Source organism: Panonychus citri, unplaced genomic scaffold (genome assembly GCF_014898815.1).
Source record: "Panonychus citri isolate SS breed McGregor unplaced genomic scaffold, ASM1489881v1 Contig00141, whole genome shotgun sequence".
Lineage (NCBI taxonomy): Eukaryota > Metazoa > Arthropoda > Arachnida > Trombidiformes > Tetranychidae > Panonychus > Panonychus citri.
Window position 1 is genome coordinate 899,049 of NW_026515546.1, and position 18,811 is coordinate 917,859.

The 18,811-nt window shown below is 28.7% G+C and overlaps 2 long non-coding RNA genes across 14 annotated transcripts; one reads left to right on the forward strand and one right to left on the reverse strand.

Moving 5' to 3' along the window:
• Window positions 1-753: 753 nt before the first annotated feature.
• Window positions 754-5,832, reverse strand: LOC128395197 (uncharacterized). 3 transcript variants are annotated; one of them, XR_008326524.1, is made up of 7 exons: window positions 5,387-5,832; window positions 4,897-5,143; window positions 4,551-4,735; window positions 4,079-4,431; window positions 2,681-3,699; window positions 2,042-2,597; window positions 754-904 (listed from the first exon to the last, which is right to left on the reverse strand). It is a non-coding gene; the product is annotated as an uncharacterized LOC128395197 (long non-coding RNA). The 3 variants fall into 3 exon arrangements; XR_008326525.1 differs by lacking the exon at window positions 754-904 and adding an exon at window positions 928-1,116 and having other exon boundaries at window positions 5,008-5,143; XR_008326523.1 differs by lacking the exon at window positions 754-904 and adding an exon at window positions 928-1,116.
• Window positions 5,833-9,273: 3,441 nt separating this feature from the next.
• Window positions 9,274-17,746, forward strand: LOC128395195 (uncharacterized). 11 transcript variants are annotated; one of them, XR_008326512.1, is made up of 8 exons: window positions 9,274-9,482; window positions 9,586-11,269; window positions 11,367-12,254; window positions 12,321-12,395; window positions 12,621-12,856; window positions 16,381-16,658; window positions 16,785-16,893; window positions 17,063-17,746. It is a non-coding gene; the product is annotated as an uncharacterized LOC128395195 (long non-coding RNA). The 11 variants fall into 11 exon arrangements; XR_008326516.1 differs by lacking the exon at window positions 16,381-16,658 and having other exon boundaries at window positions 17,063-17,744; XR_008326517.1 differs by lacking the exons at window positions 16,381-16,658; window positions 16,785-16,893; window positions 17,063-17,746 and adding exons at window positions 13,942-14,116; window positions 14,288-14,890.
• The last annotated feature ends 1,065 nt before the right edge of the window (window positions 17,747-18,811 follow it).

Consider the following 18,811-nt stretch of genomic DNA (forward strand, 5'->3'; position numbering starts at 1 on the left):
TTCTAGATGTGTTGATACAATTAGTTGAATCTCAACTTTGTTGATTAAATGTCTCTTTTTCATTCACGCAACCAACACACTGTGTCCAGTTTGAAGCTAATCATCTTGCATCTTCCTCTTTTCATCATCTCCATTTTTTGGATCCGATTGAGAAGTTAAAGGAAGAGTGAAACATTGGAGATTAGCATCTTCATCCTTATCATTTATACCTTTTCGAGCTTTTTTTATCAAATTCAGCGATTTTCTTTCCAAAGTGAAATTGGAGAAAACATAAAATTGATTTTTTAATGAACTTGCAAACGTGGTAAATTCACTGGAGAGAAAAATAAGTGAAAGGTGATCAAATTGCTTGATGATGATGATGATATTCCTGAAAAAAGAGCCAGTGAAACTTTTATCATCCTCATCAAGAGAAGATGAGAAAAAAAAGTAAAACAAAACTAAACTTATCTTATTAGTGGGATAGATTCATAATCCCATGTTGATGATGGTAAAGCAGTAGAGAAACCTAATCATGGCATAATAATCTCGTAAGGATGAAGGTGAGAGAGGAAAGTCATAGTAGTGACCAACCGAATTGGTTGACCAATACGAATGCATTTGTATTAACTCATTATATCCAAAGGAAGATAATCATCTCATTTTTTTTTCGTTCTCATTTCTAGTACAAAATAGCTTTTCGTTTAGTATCAATTTGGTCAACATTTCCATCTTTCAACGATGTCCAAAAGTCTCATTTCATATTGATCTTAACTGTTTAGAATCTACGAATTTTCTGACTTACTTTCTATTCCTGGTAGATTTTGAATTGACTCAGCTACATGACCATTAGAAAAGGACCAAATTCATCATTTCATGAGAGAGAAACAATTGTGATAAAATCCATTTGGGTTGTTCGGTGATTCTGTGTAATTGAATCAGAAAAGTTATGAAAAGATTAAGTGTATGTTGCGGTTGTTTTATTATCCAATATAAGGTGTCATTGATTGTTACAAGATCGCTAATGGTCATTTGCATAGTTTTGACCATTACAAGCGAGAAGAGAATTGGAAATGTCTCTTATTATTTTCTCTTCTGCATCTCATCGAGTGTCTATTATCATGGAATTGGTGATTTCTGTTTTGTAAGAAAATAAGATAATGAATAAAATAGTAAAATAATCGATTCCAAGTGAAGAAAACAATTTTACCATTCATGATGATATTTTCTCTCAGTCTCTATCTCTTCCATTGCCCTCTTTCATTTTCTATCATCATGATTATTTTTCTGGAATAAAAAATCTTTTTATTGCCTCAGGCATTTTATTAATTACTTTTGTATTATTACATTCAAAGTGTTTACTACTAATATATTGGAACCCTACTGTTGAGAGAGAAAGAGAGAGATTCAATCTTGTATAATATCATCAGCTATTATTCAGCCTCTCGCTGATTAACTGAAGACTGTAAATTACTATAAATTGATGAGAAGAGAGAGATAATCAGGATTCTAAATCATCATGAAAATTTAAATCAAAAAGGTGAATTTATTTCTTAAAAAGTTCTTAATCATCAATAATTTTTTATTAACTCAACTTTCTAAAGATTAAAGTTTTAACAGATTTGTTAATCACTCGAATTAAACAAAATGAATCTGAAAATTATTTCACTTCCCTTGGATGGTCAATAAAACTAAATTGTTGACCACATAAAGAATTAAAATATAAATGATTAAGCCATCATCTTCATGAGAATCATAATTCAATTCAATTGTATGATATAAATGAATATAAATCTAATTCAGAGCCACGAGAGATTGGCATCATTTCAATTTGAAAAATTCAAAGCATGAGAGAGAGAGAGAGAGAGAGAGAGAGAGAGAGAGAGAGATCCACTCCCTATCATCATGGAATCACTGTTGGAAATGATTTATTTAATTGTTCCATTGCAATTTGATTGGCTAACAAAGCCTTTGAATAAATCCATCAACAATGTTAAATATAAATTGTTGTTTAAAATACTAATCATTATCATCATGATATATGAATGATTTACATACTTACAGTGAGTTTCGTGTTGATGTTTCTTTGATTGTAAATTATGAAATTATTATTTGGTTGCAATTTGATTAACTTGTGAAAATTTTTTCTCAACAGGAAATTGGGTCAAACTTGAAATCATTCATTCATATGTATGTGGGAGATGATTGCAGTTTTCACCATCATCATTATCACCTCAGGGCTATTTTATCAGCCATAGTTTACTATCAACATCATCTACAGAGTGTCAACTTTACACTCAAATAAACAATCATGTCAGTTTCAATTGCGAGCGTTTAACTTTGATTATAATCGTTTCACTTGATGGAAAACATTTCATTTCCGTTTTTCGTGAAATTTATTAAAAGATAATATTATTAATAATTGCGGTTCACCTTCAGGGCATCATTTAAATTTAACAGTTTTCGTATTTTCCTTTGTATTGATAAACTAAAATCAGTATTATCGATATTATCATCATTTTCCAATTATCCATAAGATGAGCAATTAAATTGTAAACGATAGAAATTTGGAACCACCAGAGATTATTTATCATGTTATCGAGTACAAAGTGTATATTCTGTTGGTGGAAAAGTTCATAAAGAAACTACAGTTACATGGGATGGAAAATTTTGGTTACAAAAATAAGTAGAAATTGTTTACCTTTTCCATGTGAATCTCTTCATCTTTTTAGATCTTTTTCTTTAGAAATTCAGTTGAAAACAGTGAATTTCTCTCTGAATTCATCATATTATATTCTTGTTCTCTCTCTCTCTCTCTTCTCCATCAATGAGACATTCTGATGATTTGTCGAGCGAAAGTAATTCACAGAAAAGAGATTGGATACATAAATAAACAAGAATTTGTTTGGTGAAAGATTTTCCCTCTTTCTCTCTTTTCATGGGGAATCAGAATACACATCCAACATTGAAATGAACAAAATGATAACTCTTCATGAATAGAGTGGTAGTCATGATAATTATATGAGAAAAAGGTATGAATGGTGAGCGATGAAGGTGGTAGGATGGGGAAGGTGAAATTCGGAGAGAGGGAAATTCTCATGGTGAAAAGGAAATGCTTTTTGTATCCACCTCATAAAGTGATAGTTATCATATGTTATTATTCAAGTTGATGATGTAACTATTTGTAAATTGTATGGTGAAAATATTATCATCATTATCATCTTCATGAGTTAATATACAAAAAGTTATTTAAGTAACTCTTGAGGCGTATGAATGGATTCCTATTGGAATTGTAGCTTTTTATCAATTTTCGGTGAAAACTTTTTTTTCCATGAGTATTTTTGGGTGGTACTTATGATATTTTGCTTCTGCTTTCCTGGATTCCATAGGTTGTAATCAACATGAATCAGTTGAATGAGATTTCAGGGGAGATGATTTTCCAACAGTTAGATTGAGTTTCATTGTGAGTATATTGATGAACAGTTACAATGTTTCATGAAATATTCTCGGTGTGAGTTTGATTCTTTCTCCTCCATATTGCCAAAAATTCATTTTAAGTAACTTTGATGTTTCTTTTTCCTTTTTTTTCTCGCAAAAAGATTTATTCTCCACCTTTTTTGGGTCTCATTCTTTCGAATTCATTGACTTCTTCGAGTCAAGTGAACTGTTCACACTAAGATGGAGGTAGAGAGAAAGAGAGGCTGATACACTAAACTCACCCTGTCAGGGAAGAGAAGACAAAGTGGGTTAAGAACGAAAAGAGTTTTAGAAAAGATGAGAAGATCCAATGACGATGATGACGATAGAGAAGAGAGAGAGAGAGAGAAAAGGGAGTGAAAATCATCCCTCAAATTTTTCCTCTAACAAGAGAATGAAAAAAGTGTCGTTTTCCATTGAATCGTCTCTGACAATTGTCATAACTGTCTCTTTATCATCTCTCGTTTGATCATTTTCTTCATGTTATGGAACCAAAAATGGCGGACGAAACAATCTTCCCTTTTTACTCCTTCGTCTCTTCCTCATCATCCTTTTTCCTCTCTCTCTCTCTCATTTTATCTTAACAAAATCGTCTTTATCCTCCATGTATTTTGCATCTCACTCTTTTCTTTTTCCTCCTCCTTTGGAAATGCTCCTTGTTAATAGTAAAGACGATGATTCTTTTTCTTGAAATACTTTATACACTTTCTTATGATTGTCATACTAATATCATCATGATATATTTCATCTCTCATGGTATAATATGTCTTGTTAACAATGATAAGTTTGATGTCTTTCCATAAATTTGATGGAGTGTGTGTACCAACAATAGTCGTTAAAGTTAACGTTGAATAATATTCCGAGTACTCAAGATACTACGTAAGTAAATCACCATCACCATAAACAAGAGATAATCTCTGGTTAAAATAGTCACACTATTCAACAGCGAAAACAAAAGACAATATCAATGAATTCCTAAGAAAATGAAAACAAAAAATAAAATAAAACGATGGATTATTATTATTATTGAGTTACTATTCATTTCGGGTTGAAATAAATCACATGTAACTATGAATCTCCTGGAAATCTCTTACCTTGTTGTTATCACCCAAATATATTAACTTGAATATGGATCCACTTGATTTCATTTGTTGACCTTTTCCTTATGAGTGTTCATCTTGCTCATCTTTTTGTCTTCTTTACTCAAGATCCTCTTCTTTCATATATTGGTAAGAATAACGGTTAATGTTGGAGAGAAAAGATGATGATAACTTTGGAACTGGAAAGATGAGTGAGAGAGAGAGAGAGAGAGAGAGAAAAGGATAGAAGAGAAAATTAAGATTCGATGATGAATGAGTAACGAAGAAAAGAGAAGGATCAAAATGGAATCCATTTTGGTTTTTGGTGTTATTTCTATTCGATCAAGATGGAAACACTCACCATCTTAACGATCAATATTGTTCCATGAAGATGATCAACAATCATGAATAAAATGGAATACAAGATGAACAAAGTCTCAACTATTCGGTCAACAAGGTAATATCATCTTACCATTTAGGCTTCAATTTCCAGGTTAATTTGACTTTCAATGTTTTTCTTTTCTCTCTCTCTTACCTTTAGTCATTTTCTCTGAGTTTTTTTTTCCTTCATGGGTCCTCTTGACTTCCTTTGGAATTGATCAATTGGTCTACAGGATAAACATTTACAAGATTCCATGATGATGATGTTGGTAAATTGAAACAGAAAAACAACAAGATACAGAAAAAAAAACATTATGGAGATTAACAAGATTCAATAGAATCGTTAAATTGTAATCTATTTCTCTCTCCCTGAAATGAGATCTTGTAACTCTCATGATTAATTCACAAAGGGTTAAGAGTATTTATCATGAGAATAGAATGTTTTTCAATTCTTCTCAATTCTGACTCACCTTTGTTTTCATTTTCCATTTTGAATCTCTTTTCGGTTTTCCAATGGCATCTTATTAACTTTTGGATTATCCTGTTGGTATCACTTGGTGGAGATTATGACTTATGATTGCTGATGATTAACAGACAAATGGATGAGTGAAGAAAATTAATTTTCTAATCTTCAATCACATTGGAAAGAAAAAGAAAACAATTAAAGAAATTAATGTTTTTCTATTTTCTTTTTTTTTTCTCTCTTGTGAATTGTGACTCATTGTTTTTGTTCTTGTTTCTCTTTTGACATTTTGTAATATGTTGGATTTTTTTTTCTCTCTTCTTGTTGATTTGTTAAATTTAATCTTCTTTTCTCTGTCTAGATTGATGATGATGGATTAACAGAAGAAATTAATTCTTTAAGGAGAAAGGATTACAAACCTCTAACCCTTGTGTCTTTCCAATTTCAGTTTTTCCTTCTTTCTCCCCAGACCGTTAGGGCTGAGGGTTATTATTATTCACTTTTATCAAAATTTAGATAAGTCTTCAGTACATTTTAATGTAAAAAGTTACGAAATGATTGATAAAAACAAGATAATTTGAGTCTTTTGATAAATTTGTTACTTATTTTTTCATCATCAACAAAAACAAAATAAATTTCTCACCTAGTGTTTTTTATTTGAACTATTCACTTTGGTTTTGATTTTTCTTTGATTAACATCAAAAAAATTAATGAATAATACTCAATGAGAGATGAACATTAAAAAAGAAGTAATTCTTTGATGTAATTAGTATAGATCATTAAAGATCAATATAAATAAAATCGAGAGAGAGAGAGAGAGAGAGAGAGAGAGAGAGAGAGACGAATAGAAAACAAAAAAAAAATGATTAATTCTATTCTAAAGATGATTATTTTGAAAAGGTAAAAATCACAATTAACTTACTTGAATTTAGGCCAGCATCGGTTGATGTTTCATCATCTCCATCTTGACAAATCGTTACAATAAATTAATTAAATTGTTACAATCAAAAATACGATGGTCAGTTTTTAATTTAAACTGGACAATCAACTTGAAGGATAAATATTGTAACAATTTGTTTATTTTAGGCAAAAAATTTGAATTTAAATTGAAAACAATAAAACCATTTACAAAAAAATTAACTCTTTACACTTTGATTGTCAGCGTTTTAGATTAACAATTAATCTTAGATCCTTGATTGTGATTAAAACTAAGTTTATTGATTAACAAAATTTATGTATTAGATTATAATTTAAATCAAACCAATAGAAATGAATCTTAACCAACAATTATCTTTGCTTATTTGATTCTTGACTACAATTACTTTTAACTCTTGACCAAATTAAGTTGATTAAATTGTCAATTGAAGACCAATACAATGTGATAACAATTAGTTTTCTGAGGACAATTTATTACTTCAAATAGAAACTGTCTTGATGGACTTAATTGTAACCATCTAATTGTTAGTTCAGTTAATTATAAATCAACTTTCGTTTGTTATCAAATCAAAAATTAATTCAAGACTCTTATGTTATTTTTAATAACTTGCTGGTTCTGGTTAATTACAATGATTATCTTAATTTCCCTGTAAATTGTTCGCTAAATTGTTTTGATAGTTACACTAATTGTTAGCTTTTATATCATCTTGATTACAACAACATCTAAATTTGTCTCATCAATTATACAATTATTATTACTATACAATTATACAATTAGCTTTTGATAAATTTCATTTACGATTTGGTAAATTGTAACAATCAACTTAATTTATTAACACAAACAAGTTAATTATTTCTCATCACTTAATTGTCAATTAAATTTAATTTTATCCATCATAAAGAGATAAAACTTTAAAAAATCAAGTGGAACTGGAATTGGAACTTCTACCGCAGTGAAGAAAAATCAAGATAATAATTGTAAGAAAGTACAAGATTATATTGACTTTCCATGAAAGTTCAGATTAAAATATCTTGATTTGTTTTCAAATTTGATGTTAGATCAAGAGAAATTAGTTGAGTTTCTTGATTTTTCTTTTACTTATATTGTACTTTCTAAGAAAGTTAGTTAAATAAAAATTACCTTTGTGTAACTCTTAGTATTCATATTCATTGAAACTTCTATCAAAGTGAGAAAAATTAAGATAATTGTTTTAATAAAGTACCAGTTTATATTGACTTTCCATGAAAGTACAGATTAAAATATCTTGATTTGTTTTCAAATTTGATGTTAGATCAAGAGAAATTAGTTGAGTTTCTTGATTTTTCTTTTACTTATATTGTACTTTCTAAGAAAGTTAGTTAAATAAAAATTACCTTTGTGTAACTCTTAGTATTCATATTCATTGAAACTTCTATCAAAGTGAGAAAATTAAGATAATTGTTTTATAAAGTACCAGTTTATATTGACTTTCCATGAAAAGAAAAATATTGATTTGTTTTCAAATTTGATGTTAGATCAAGAGAAATTAGTTGAGTTTCTTGATTTTTCTTTTACTTATATTGTACTTTCTAAGAAAGTTAGTTAAATAAAAATTACCTTTGTGTAACTCTTAGTATTCATATTCATTGAAACTTCTATCAAAGTGAGAAAAATTAAGATAATTGTTTTAATAAAGTACCAGTTTATATTGACTTTCCATGAAAGTATAGATTAAAATATCTTGATTTGTTTTCAAATTTGATGTTAGATCAAGAGAAATTAGTTGAGTTTCTTGATTTTTCTTTTACTTATATTGTACTTTCTAAGAAAGTTAGTTAAATAAAAATTACCTTTGTGTAACTCTTAGTATTCATATTCATTGAAACTTCTATCAAAGTGAGAAAAATTAAGATAATTGTTTTAATAAAGTACCAGTTTATATTGACTTTCCATGAAAGTATAGATTAAAATATCTTGATTTGTTTTCAAATTTGATGTTAGATCAAGAGAAATTAGTTGAGTTTCTTGATTTTTCTTTTACTTATATTGTACTTTCTAAGAAAGTTAGTTAAATAAAAATTACCTTTGTGTAACTCTTAGTATTCATATTCATTGAAACTTCTATCAAAGTGAGAAAAATTAAGATAATTGTTTTAATAAAGTACCAGTTTATATTGACTTTCCATGAAAGTACAGATTAAAATATTGATTTTTTTCAAATTTGATGTTAGATCAAGAGAAATTAGTTGAGTTTCTTGATTTTCTTTATTTTATATTGTACTGAAAGTTAGTTAAATAAAATTACCTGTAACTCTTAGTATTCATATTCATTGAAACTTCTATCAAAGTGAGAAAATTAAGATAATTGTTTTAATAGCAGTTTATATTGACTTTCCATGAAAGTACAGATTAAAATATCTTGATTTGTTTTCAAATTTGATGTTAGATCAAGAGAAATTAGTTGAGTTTCTTGATTTTTCTTTTACTTATATTGTACTTTCTAAGAAAGTTAGTTAAATAAAAATTACCTTTGTGTAACTCTTAGTATTCATATTCATTGAAACTTCTATCAAAGTGAGAAAAATTAAGATAATTGTTTTAATAAAGTACCAGTTTATGTTTCCATGAAAGTTACAGATTAAAATATCTTGATTTGTTTTCAAATTTGATGTTAGATCAGAGAAATTAGTTGAGTTTCTTGATTTTCTTTTACTTATATTGTACTTTCTAAGAAAGTTAGTTAAATAAAAATTACCTTTGTGTAACTCTTAGTATTCATATTCATTGAAACTTCTATCAAAGTGAGAAAAATTAAGATAATAATTATAAGAAAATACAAGATTATATTTACTTTCCATGAAAGTCCAAAAATTCCAATTATTAGTATCAATAGTTTAACTCAAAACCAGTAGGTGGATTTTTGAAAAAATCGGTCTGGGGTTTATTTTGCCATGCAAACCTACTTATACTAGTCCTTCTCAATGTAACAATTTTTTTCTCTCTCTCTTGTTTACATTCATGTCAACAATTTCTCATTAATTGTTTTCTTTTTTTTTCTCCTCAGGTAAAAGTTACAATTTCGATGATTAAATTGAAACAATTAACGGAATGTAAGGTGTTAATTATATTCTCTTCTCTCTGGTACAATTGTGTAACTCTTGACGTTACCTGGCGATGATTGGAAAAGGTGAGTAGACAAAATCAAGAAGATTTTTTCTTGACCAAAGGTAAATTAATTCTGATATTATTGTTGTTTTGTTTTTCTCTGTCTCTTTTTTTTTCGTTCACAGGTCAATACAAACAATTGATTCTCTTTGAGTTTTCTGGTCAAGTAAAATGGAGACGAGAAAAAGAAAAGGAGATCAATGTGAGAAGATGAGGATCAACGTTAGATTTATTTGACCAAAGCTTTTGGACTAAATGACTTGTTTACGCCTTTTAGATGATAATGATGACCATCATCATGATCAACATCATGGAACCAAAATGTGTATTAAAAGAGGAAAATTAGATCAACTAGAAGATGATGATAAGATGTGAAGGACCAAAGGGTTTATTTAGGAGAAGAGAAAATGTTGATTGTTCCAAATAAGATAATCAAACATTCAATGATTTCTCTGTGTTCTAAATTAACTGAATAGAAATTGATTTCCATCAATTCTCAGTTCAATACCTAATCAGAAAACGATAAATTATCATCATCTTCATCATCTACTTCATGTTACAATATATTCATTATTGTTTGTTGTTTACAAACAAAATGAACAATTTCATTTCCAATATTCCAATGGAAACCTGATTATCTCTCTTTCTCACTTTCTTGTTTCCTTTACCTTCATTAGTTAATTTCTAATTTTTGTTTCTCCATTTTCTTTTTTCTTTTAAGGTTAAAAAACTTTGGCCATTTTGATATCTCACCTTGATATCAGTTTCCTTTTCCTCCTTGGAGCTATTTACCATCATCTCTATTCAACAACAATACTAAAAGATTATTAGGTCAAAGTGGAAATGTTATCGTGTCTCTTTGATCTGATTACTTTTCTATCATGATTGAGAAAACATCTACTGGATATAACCAATCTTAAATATCTTCCATGTCAAATCTACCATATAATTTTGTTGACATTAATCAGCTCAACTCTATCATCATCATCATCATCATCATCATTTCTGTCTCTAGTTACACTTGATCTTTATTGTCTCTGATAATTTTCATCAATTTCTTTCTTCTTCCTTATTATTATACCTGTTATAATGATGATATTTTCTTTACCTTAAGTCACGTTGAAAGTGTTCTTGTAATAATGAGATAACACAATTAACTGATTAACTCAGATAAAACATAGACAAAAGCTAAAAGGGTGAGGTCAAAAGTCCTACACTCTCTCTCCATCATAATTGAACATCATCATAATCATGATGATCACCTTAATCCTTTTACACAACCTATTAGATTACCTTAACTGTTGCTGTTTATATATAATCAACCTAATTCCTAAGCTATTTCCATGTGAATTCTGGTTAATACTTATAAACTTAACCCATGGTATCAAATTTTAATCAGACTAACAACAAATTTGCTTTTTAATATTTAATGATTCATATCCCTTTTCTCACAGGTAAACAAATGTACATTGGATTATCATGGATTCTCATCAGCATCAGCAATGAACATGGAATAAGATTTGATCCTGGTTACATCATTTCCTTTTTCTTCTGTAAATTCTTACCTAGAATAATGAAAACGTTCATCCCATGGAAACAGGAAAAGTTCATATATATAAATTGTTACCATGATGATGATTTAAACCATTAGCACGTTGGAGATAAAGTTCTTGGATGAATCAACATGAGAAAGAAAAACAAAAATAGTGTCAAGTTTTTCCTCATCTCTCTCTCTCTCTCTCTCTCTCTCTCTCTCTCTCTCTCTCTCTCTACCAAAAGTATAAACTATAATTTATCAGAAATCATCATGTCAGTCAACTCATTTAATTCACCATTACATTTGTAATGAAAAACCTGAAGATGAATTCTTGTTGATTTTGTTTTTTTTCTGCTTCTATTACTTTAGGTATATAAACACGCCATGAAGTTTCAGGAGGAATGAAGATTGTTCAATCTTAAAGATGGATTAGCCCTTGGAGATTACATTTTCCTGATGATTTACCCTTTTTTTCATCAGCATCTTCTTGGTGTAATTTCATTTTTATGAAGACCATTCATCAGTCTGTGTCCTCACCCAGGATTAAAGGAGAAACAGTGTTAATCTAATTTTATTTCTTCGAATTGAATTCGAAGTAAATAAAGACGAAAACTCTTATTATCATTTCTAGTTGAATAACAATCAAGTGAAATGAGGTAAAAACTTTTCTCATCTACTATATAAGTCTACTAGTATACACTTCATGTTGAAATTAATACAAAGTATTACGATAATCTATAGTTTAGAAAATGATTTTCTCAATGAATTTGTTTTCCAAACAAACTCGTACATTAGATTGTACAATCTTCCTATTTATCATGTTTCTATTTCAATACAAATTGATTGTCACCATTAAGGTGTATTAATACAATCATAAACCTTTTACTTGGTTTAATGATCTCAAATAATAGTCTTTGAATCAACAGAATCACCGAGGAGATAATAGGATGCACCATGATGGAACTGAAATGATTACCTTTTTTTCATCGTATCGATATTAATTCACCTGAATCTCTCTCTCTCTCTTTTCGTCTTCTCTTCTTCATCATTTCTTGTTCTGAGATAAACTCAATTCCTGAAGAATCTGAGAGATGCTTATTAATTGAATTTAAAAGTTAATTTGATAGAACCTGACAAGGTGAATAACTATTTCCTTGTGATGATGAGATGATCTTCATCTATGGGTCGCTTTGTATTTGTCTCTTTTTTTACCTGAAATATGAGAGTTAATGAGACGAAAAGAGGCAAATAGAAAAGGTAAGAAGCAAAAATGATTAAAAAAATTTACCTTCTCTTTATCTAATCAATTTCATCTTGATTTAGACCATGTTTTCAGTGATTAATGGTGACGCCATTGGAATCGCCTGAGGACTTGTGATAATTTTCATCATCAACTTAGTAAGAAATTTATCAACTTTGTTTCCAAATTTTTAATTCTTCATTACCATGTTGCTCTCAGCGATCTTGTTGAGAGGTTGAAGGTCAACCGAATACAAATGTTATCAATATAAAGTGTAAAAGTTACGGTCAAGAAAACTGGTCACTGATTGATGATCTGTAAAGAAAAACTTATCGTTATCTTCATCTTTCTAATTCATTTCAATATTTCATCTTCTTTTTCAGTTCTAAATATTTTCCATCAATGGGATTACAGGAATAGGAAGGATACAAAAAAAAGATGCGAATCATTTATTGGTCATCCTGGACGATGGATGAGGAAAAAGGATTGACCTTTCATCTCAGTGGGTTTTGGAACCTGGAAGATGCGTTGACATGGGAAAGAACAACAAATCAACTACATAACTTGGCGATCATGTTAATAGTGTTTAATTGTAAAAGAATCTTGATAATTATTCAAGGTATTTGTTAGTCTCTTCTATTTGATTGCAAATGATTAACTAATTTTCTTGCCTCACAAATGATGTAGATGATGATAAGCTTATAATGGATGACTTTGTGTGTGTGTGTTTACTTAATCCTGATTATCTTTCCTACTTATTCCTACTCATGATGATTATCTTAGGGATGAGGATAAATGATGGATAAAGAATTACGATAGAAAAGTAAATAATTGTTGTGGTTTAGATTTAAGTTTAGCTTTAAGATTTGATCATTTTTGAAGACGAGTGTTGATGTGACACAATCAGGCGAAGATACCTGAAGTCTAATCTGTTTCGTTTTCCATTCTCATCATAATTATCATCATCATCATCATCAGATTATCTCTTCATCTCTTCATCTCTTACCTTTTCTTTCTTGTTTTAACCTTTATCTTGATATTCACATAATTCTTGATTCTTATTGATGATGATAACTTTAAACACTCCTTGTTTTCGAGGTGATTTTACTAATTGCAACTGATCTCATGTTGAGTTATCATTTTATCATCATCATCATTAGCAACATCCTCCAACGGGATAGTTAGAAAATCAAACAACAGCAACAACTGATGGTTATTAAGAAAATCGTATTAATAACTCAGTAAGAATCGTTACTACAGATTAATACTAACGAAGGAAGAAAAAAAAAGTTGAGAACAAATTATTTTCCATCTTAATCTTTCATTCATATGATAGTGATGATGAAGATTAAGATGATAATGATGATGGTGATGATTATGTTTCTATTGATATTTTCATGGTTGACAAATTTTCCCAGTCTTTCATTTTCAATTTTCATTCTCAATGAATCAAAGTTTCCATAGTTTATCTTAAATAATATAAACAATCAACTGATTGTTGGTCTTGATAATAGTTGACACTTTCTGAGAATCTAAAGATCTCTACATATAAATCAAGAAAAGTTGATTGTTTACAATTGGCGATTTTCAGTTGAAACTATTTACCTTTTCTTGTTATTTTCTCAATGAAACTTTTTCAATGTTCACTTTAAATCATTTCTCTTGCTGATTCTGATTTGTTAATTTCTATACATTCAATTTCAGGTTCAATATGATGATTATAATCAGGGGAAAATTGCTCAAGTAAACATATGATGAGAAACTTGCTGATGATGATGTTTGATATGATCATTATTTTGGTGTCAACTACAGATGATGATGATGATAATTTGTTGATGACAATGATCAAAGTTTGAAAATGGATCAATTTTTTAAAAAAGTAAATCATTTTAAGCTTGAAATGATTCAGTTATTGGGGATATTTTATCATGATGATGATCATGAAAGGATATTTAATGTTATTGACTTTTGGTTCAATTATTTTCAATGGAAAAACAAAAAAAAATTTTCATTCTCATTTATAATCTTTATCCTCTTTCTGATTTTTCAGGTTAACTCATGAACTTTTTTTTGTTTATCTGTTGATTGTTACATCAACTGTTAATAATTAACACTGACAATTATCATGATTATTATTGTTACTCAAGCCTTTTAATTGTAACAATAAATGTCCTTTAATGAACAAATTTCATTCTGGTTACCATCACTCTTTGTAATCAGTAAATTAACATTGATTAATCATAATTTCCAATTCTGATTTCGTCACAATTATCGTCACCATCAGCAGTCACTTCAAGCATCAAGATACAATTAAAATTAAATGGGATATTGACAATCAAGAAGTAAATTTACCGATTTGATGATTTACTTTATCATCATCATCATCATCATCGTAATGGAGCATCTAAATAACGGTATTTTATTATTGAATGAATTACCTGTGACCTTGACCTTGAAAGTTTCGACGTAGATTGAATTTTCGTACTTCGATTGGTCAGTTATTAACTAACCATTATAATCAAGATATAATCTCTTAATTGCCTTCCGTATAATTTATCCTCCATGTGATTAATTTAATGTGTTTAACTTTTTTATTTACTTCTTGTGACAATTTAAATTGATCATTTAAAAAAGTTTAACAGTTTCTTGTTGATGATAGTAAAATAAACAAGTAAACAAATGAAAAAGTTTTGAATTATTATCAACAATTTATTGGCAATTAGTTTTCCAACAATTTAAAACAAGTTAATTGATATTCAGAATACATTAAATGATCAAATTAACATATCAAATCAAGTAAATCAATAAATTGCAGGAGATTACAATCAGCTTAATTGTTATTCATTTTACACTTGATGATAGTATTTTTTTTCCTGAGCTTAAACCATTGATAGTTAATTGTTTCAATCAACTTGATCGCCACTAAATTAAGATATTAAGATTTGAATAGAATCGCAATTAACTTTTTTCTTTGCTTTCGCTCAATGTAATTTGCTTAACTCTTTTTTTTTTCTTTGACATTGGAAGTTGATTAACGATTATGATGAAGATGAATAATTATCTTATTACAATTAATACTCTATGATGATGATGTAAACAATTTAATTAATTTTCCAATTTCAATCATGATAACATTTTCCTATGGAAATGTTTCCGGTTCTAGTTTGGAGTTTTTTTCGTCTACAATTTGATTTCCTTCCCTTTCCGTGTTTCCCACTAATGGTCAATCGGCTTATTTGTATTGTCCAGTTTGGTGAGAATTTCATTAATCAACTTGATTTACAATCGAAAATTAAAACTCTTTTTTCTCTCTCCTGTAAATCAGTTAATCATACAGAATATAAATCATGTATTCATGTTTGGTGAATGATGAACAAGAGTCTTTCATTTCACAATTTTCATCTTCTTCTTAATCAATGATTAATTCATTAATTTAATCATCATTAATTGTAGATTTTTTCTCTTCTTCTTTCACTTTCTTAAGTTAATTGTTGTTTTATTTTCTATGGAATTAATTTCCTTCCTCTCATGAATTGAATTAATGTTTCATGATGATGATGATGATGAAAAATTTTCTCTCTAGATTTTCACATTCGAAATGATTATCGAACCAATTTAACCTAAATTAACACAATTAACGTATTTCTCTCGAATGATGTTTGATTAGTTTCTCAATTTATATTATATTCTTAACCATACTCACATTGATTAACTTAATTGTCACAATGGTCACAACACAAGATTGACAAGTTGATAATTAACAAATGAAACTAATACAATTAATTTAATGGTGATGATGGAAAATTGATAAACACTCATGAAGATCAGGGGGAAAAATCAATTGATTCTATTGGGAGAAAATTGAAGGAAAAGTAATTGTAAGAGGAGAAAATCAATTAAATCAAAGTTTCCTAATTAGTTTGAGACAATCAAAGTGAGAATTACATTTTATCATTGAGATAATTTCACTATTTTCAGAGGTTGAATTCAATCAACGTGACAACACCAGAAAGTTGATCTCAGGATTATCCAGAGATTATCCGAATAGAAAATTGAGATCAATTAATTACCTTGAATTGGAAGAAGCAAAATTAATTAATATTCTTATTCTTTGTTCTGTTAAATGTTTTTCTACTCATTTAGATGACTTTTTCCCTGTTTCCAGTTCTCATCTTTTTTTTGGATAATAATAATTCTCTATCACCATTTCCACTGAGTAACATTAACCGATGGATGAACAAGTCTCACTGTTTTTGGATCTTCATCTGATTTCTCCTGAGATTCATGGATAATGAATTGAATCAACCAGTTTCAAATATCGTTTATTTTTCTCCAATCAAATCAACCCTCAGGCCTATTGATCGACTCTTTTACCTTTTTTCACTCTCCTGGTCACTCAATCCATTCAATTTCCTTTCTATGTTTGTTATTATATAAGCTATCATCATCATCATCATCATACCTAACACATAACCCACCTTGATATCAACTCTCTCTCCGAAATCAATTCTTGTTTATAATCTGATTTATTTGAATTTATATTACAGATCCAGGGAGACAAATCTACTGATGGTCAAGTTTACTCTCCATCAACAACTGGACATCGTTTCATGGATCAATTGAAGGTGTATTTTCATACCATTAACAGGAAGAAAGGTAAATACTTCATTTACCCTGAGGCTGATTGTCTGAAAAATTAAAAAAAGGTCCAAACTCAAGTTTGTATCTGAACTTTGGTTGTTATTACAATTGCAACGAAAACCTTTTCGATTGATTAAATTGGTTCTATTATTTAAATAATCTAAACATTCATTTTCTTTTACAGGTTGTTGATTTTTTCTTATCACCTTTTTTTGTTTCTTCTATTCAATCATGGTGATGGATCATGATGATCAATTCTTACACTGGAAGATACTGCATGTAATTGAAGGAAAAACATGACAATAACCACTGAGTAAAACAAAACATCCTCTTGAAACTGAATTTTTCGTATTACAAGTATATATACATATACTTTTTGCTTGGTTTTATTATTGTCATTAAGCCCCAAAGGCATTGAAAAAGACGAAGGTACAATCAAACCCATCAAGTATTTAATTTGATTACATGTTCTTTGTCTTTGATTGACACTTTCAAGTGAATCTCTGTTCACTTTGTTATATCTACATGATGTCCACACTATTAAATGAGGAAAAAACTTCTACCTCATGATAATATACACAAGAAAATCATTATTATATCAAATGAAACCTGATTAACTTGTGACCAGTTAAAAGCAAATCCAAACTCAGGCCTCATCACATGGATTAAAAAAGTTCTTAATCTTATTTCAAATCAAATGACAGTTTATTTACTTGTGAGAATGACAAAGTAACAACATTATCATGGATTCAATTTTTTCTGACCCTTTCACCAAAGAATCGTAATGGAAACCGATAAGCTGAATACATTCAATGAAGAGCTTAAAGCGACAGTATTTTATTTTTCCTGCATTTGAATTAATTATGAATAATTCTGATTCCAAATGCTGAAATTAGAGACTAATATTAAGGTAAAGGGTCAAAACAGCAAAGAGCAAAATAGCAAAAGCCAAAACAGCAAAGTCAAATAAGCAAAGGGCAAAATAGCAAAATTTAAATCGATTAGATTGATAAACTATTGAAGGGATTTAATTTACTTAATCTTGTTGATTAATCACTAAATTTCTCTGGGAACAAATGAAGAGTAAGAATCTGTAATGTTAACAATTTGATTTACTTTTAAGTCGTTAAATTACCACAACACAAGAATTGAATCAGATCAATTTGCATAAATATTGAGTCAGTCTCAAAGAAAAAGGTAAATTAACTTAAGTTAATCAGTGGAGATTCCGAATCTGTCCTTCACTAATACAGATCAATTTAAGGTTCGAATGAGGATTTCAATTGATAAATAATAACACAGAATTTAACTAATATAATTAAACTTTTATTTTGAACAAAATCTCATAAGAGTAAAGGTAAAGATGAAAATTGAAAATTCACTTAAGTGAGAAACATGAATCGTATTCTGGTGAAAGTTAGAATAAGACTGATCCATAATTAACTTCATCTTCTATTTATATGAAATTTTCTTCATTGAAATTTTGACCGTTAATTGTTACCATTTAACCAGAAAATCTATCATAAGATAATCAATCATTTTTCATCAAATTTCAGTTAAGTTAACTTATTGTTTTTCTTGATGATGATTACGATGTTAATTTTGAGACAATTTTAGTGAACATTTTTATCTTAAGATAAATAAAAAGAAAGAGAAAATTAATGAAAAGAAAGAAAAAAGAAAGAAAAAGAAAGAGAATAGACTTTCTGTCTGTTACCAAGAGGTTAATTGGTAATGTGAGACATCAAGTCTGATTGTTTTTGTTAATCTTTTTTCTTGGGAAAATATCAGTTATGTGTTAATAGTCACATAAACAAGTTGTTAACTATTATTATTAAACTGTGATTGGTAATCTAATTTTAACTGAATCTAATTACTGTGAGTAACTAAAGTTAATTGTTGAGATTTAAATGAAGTAAGAAAAATGATTAAA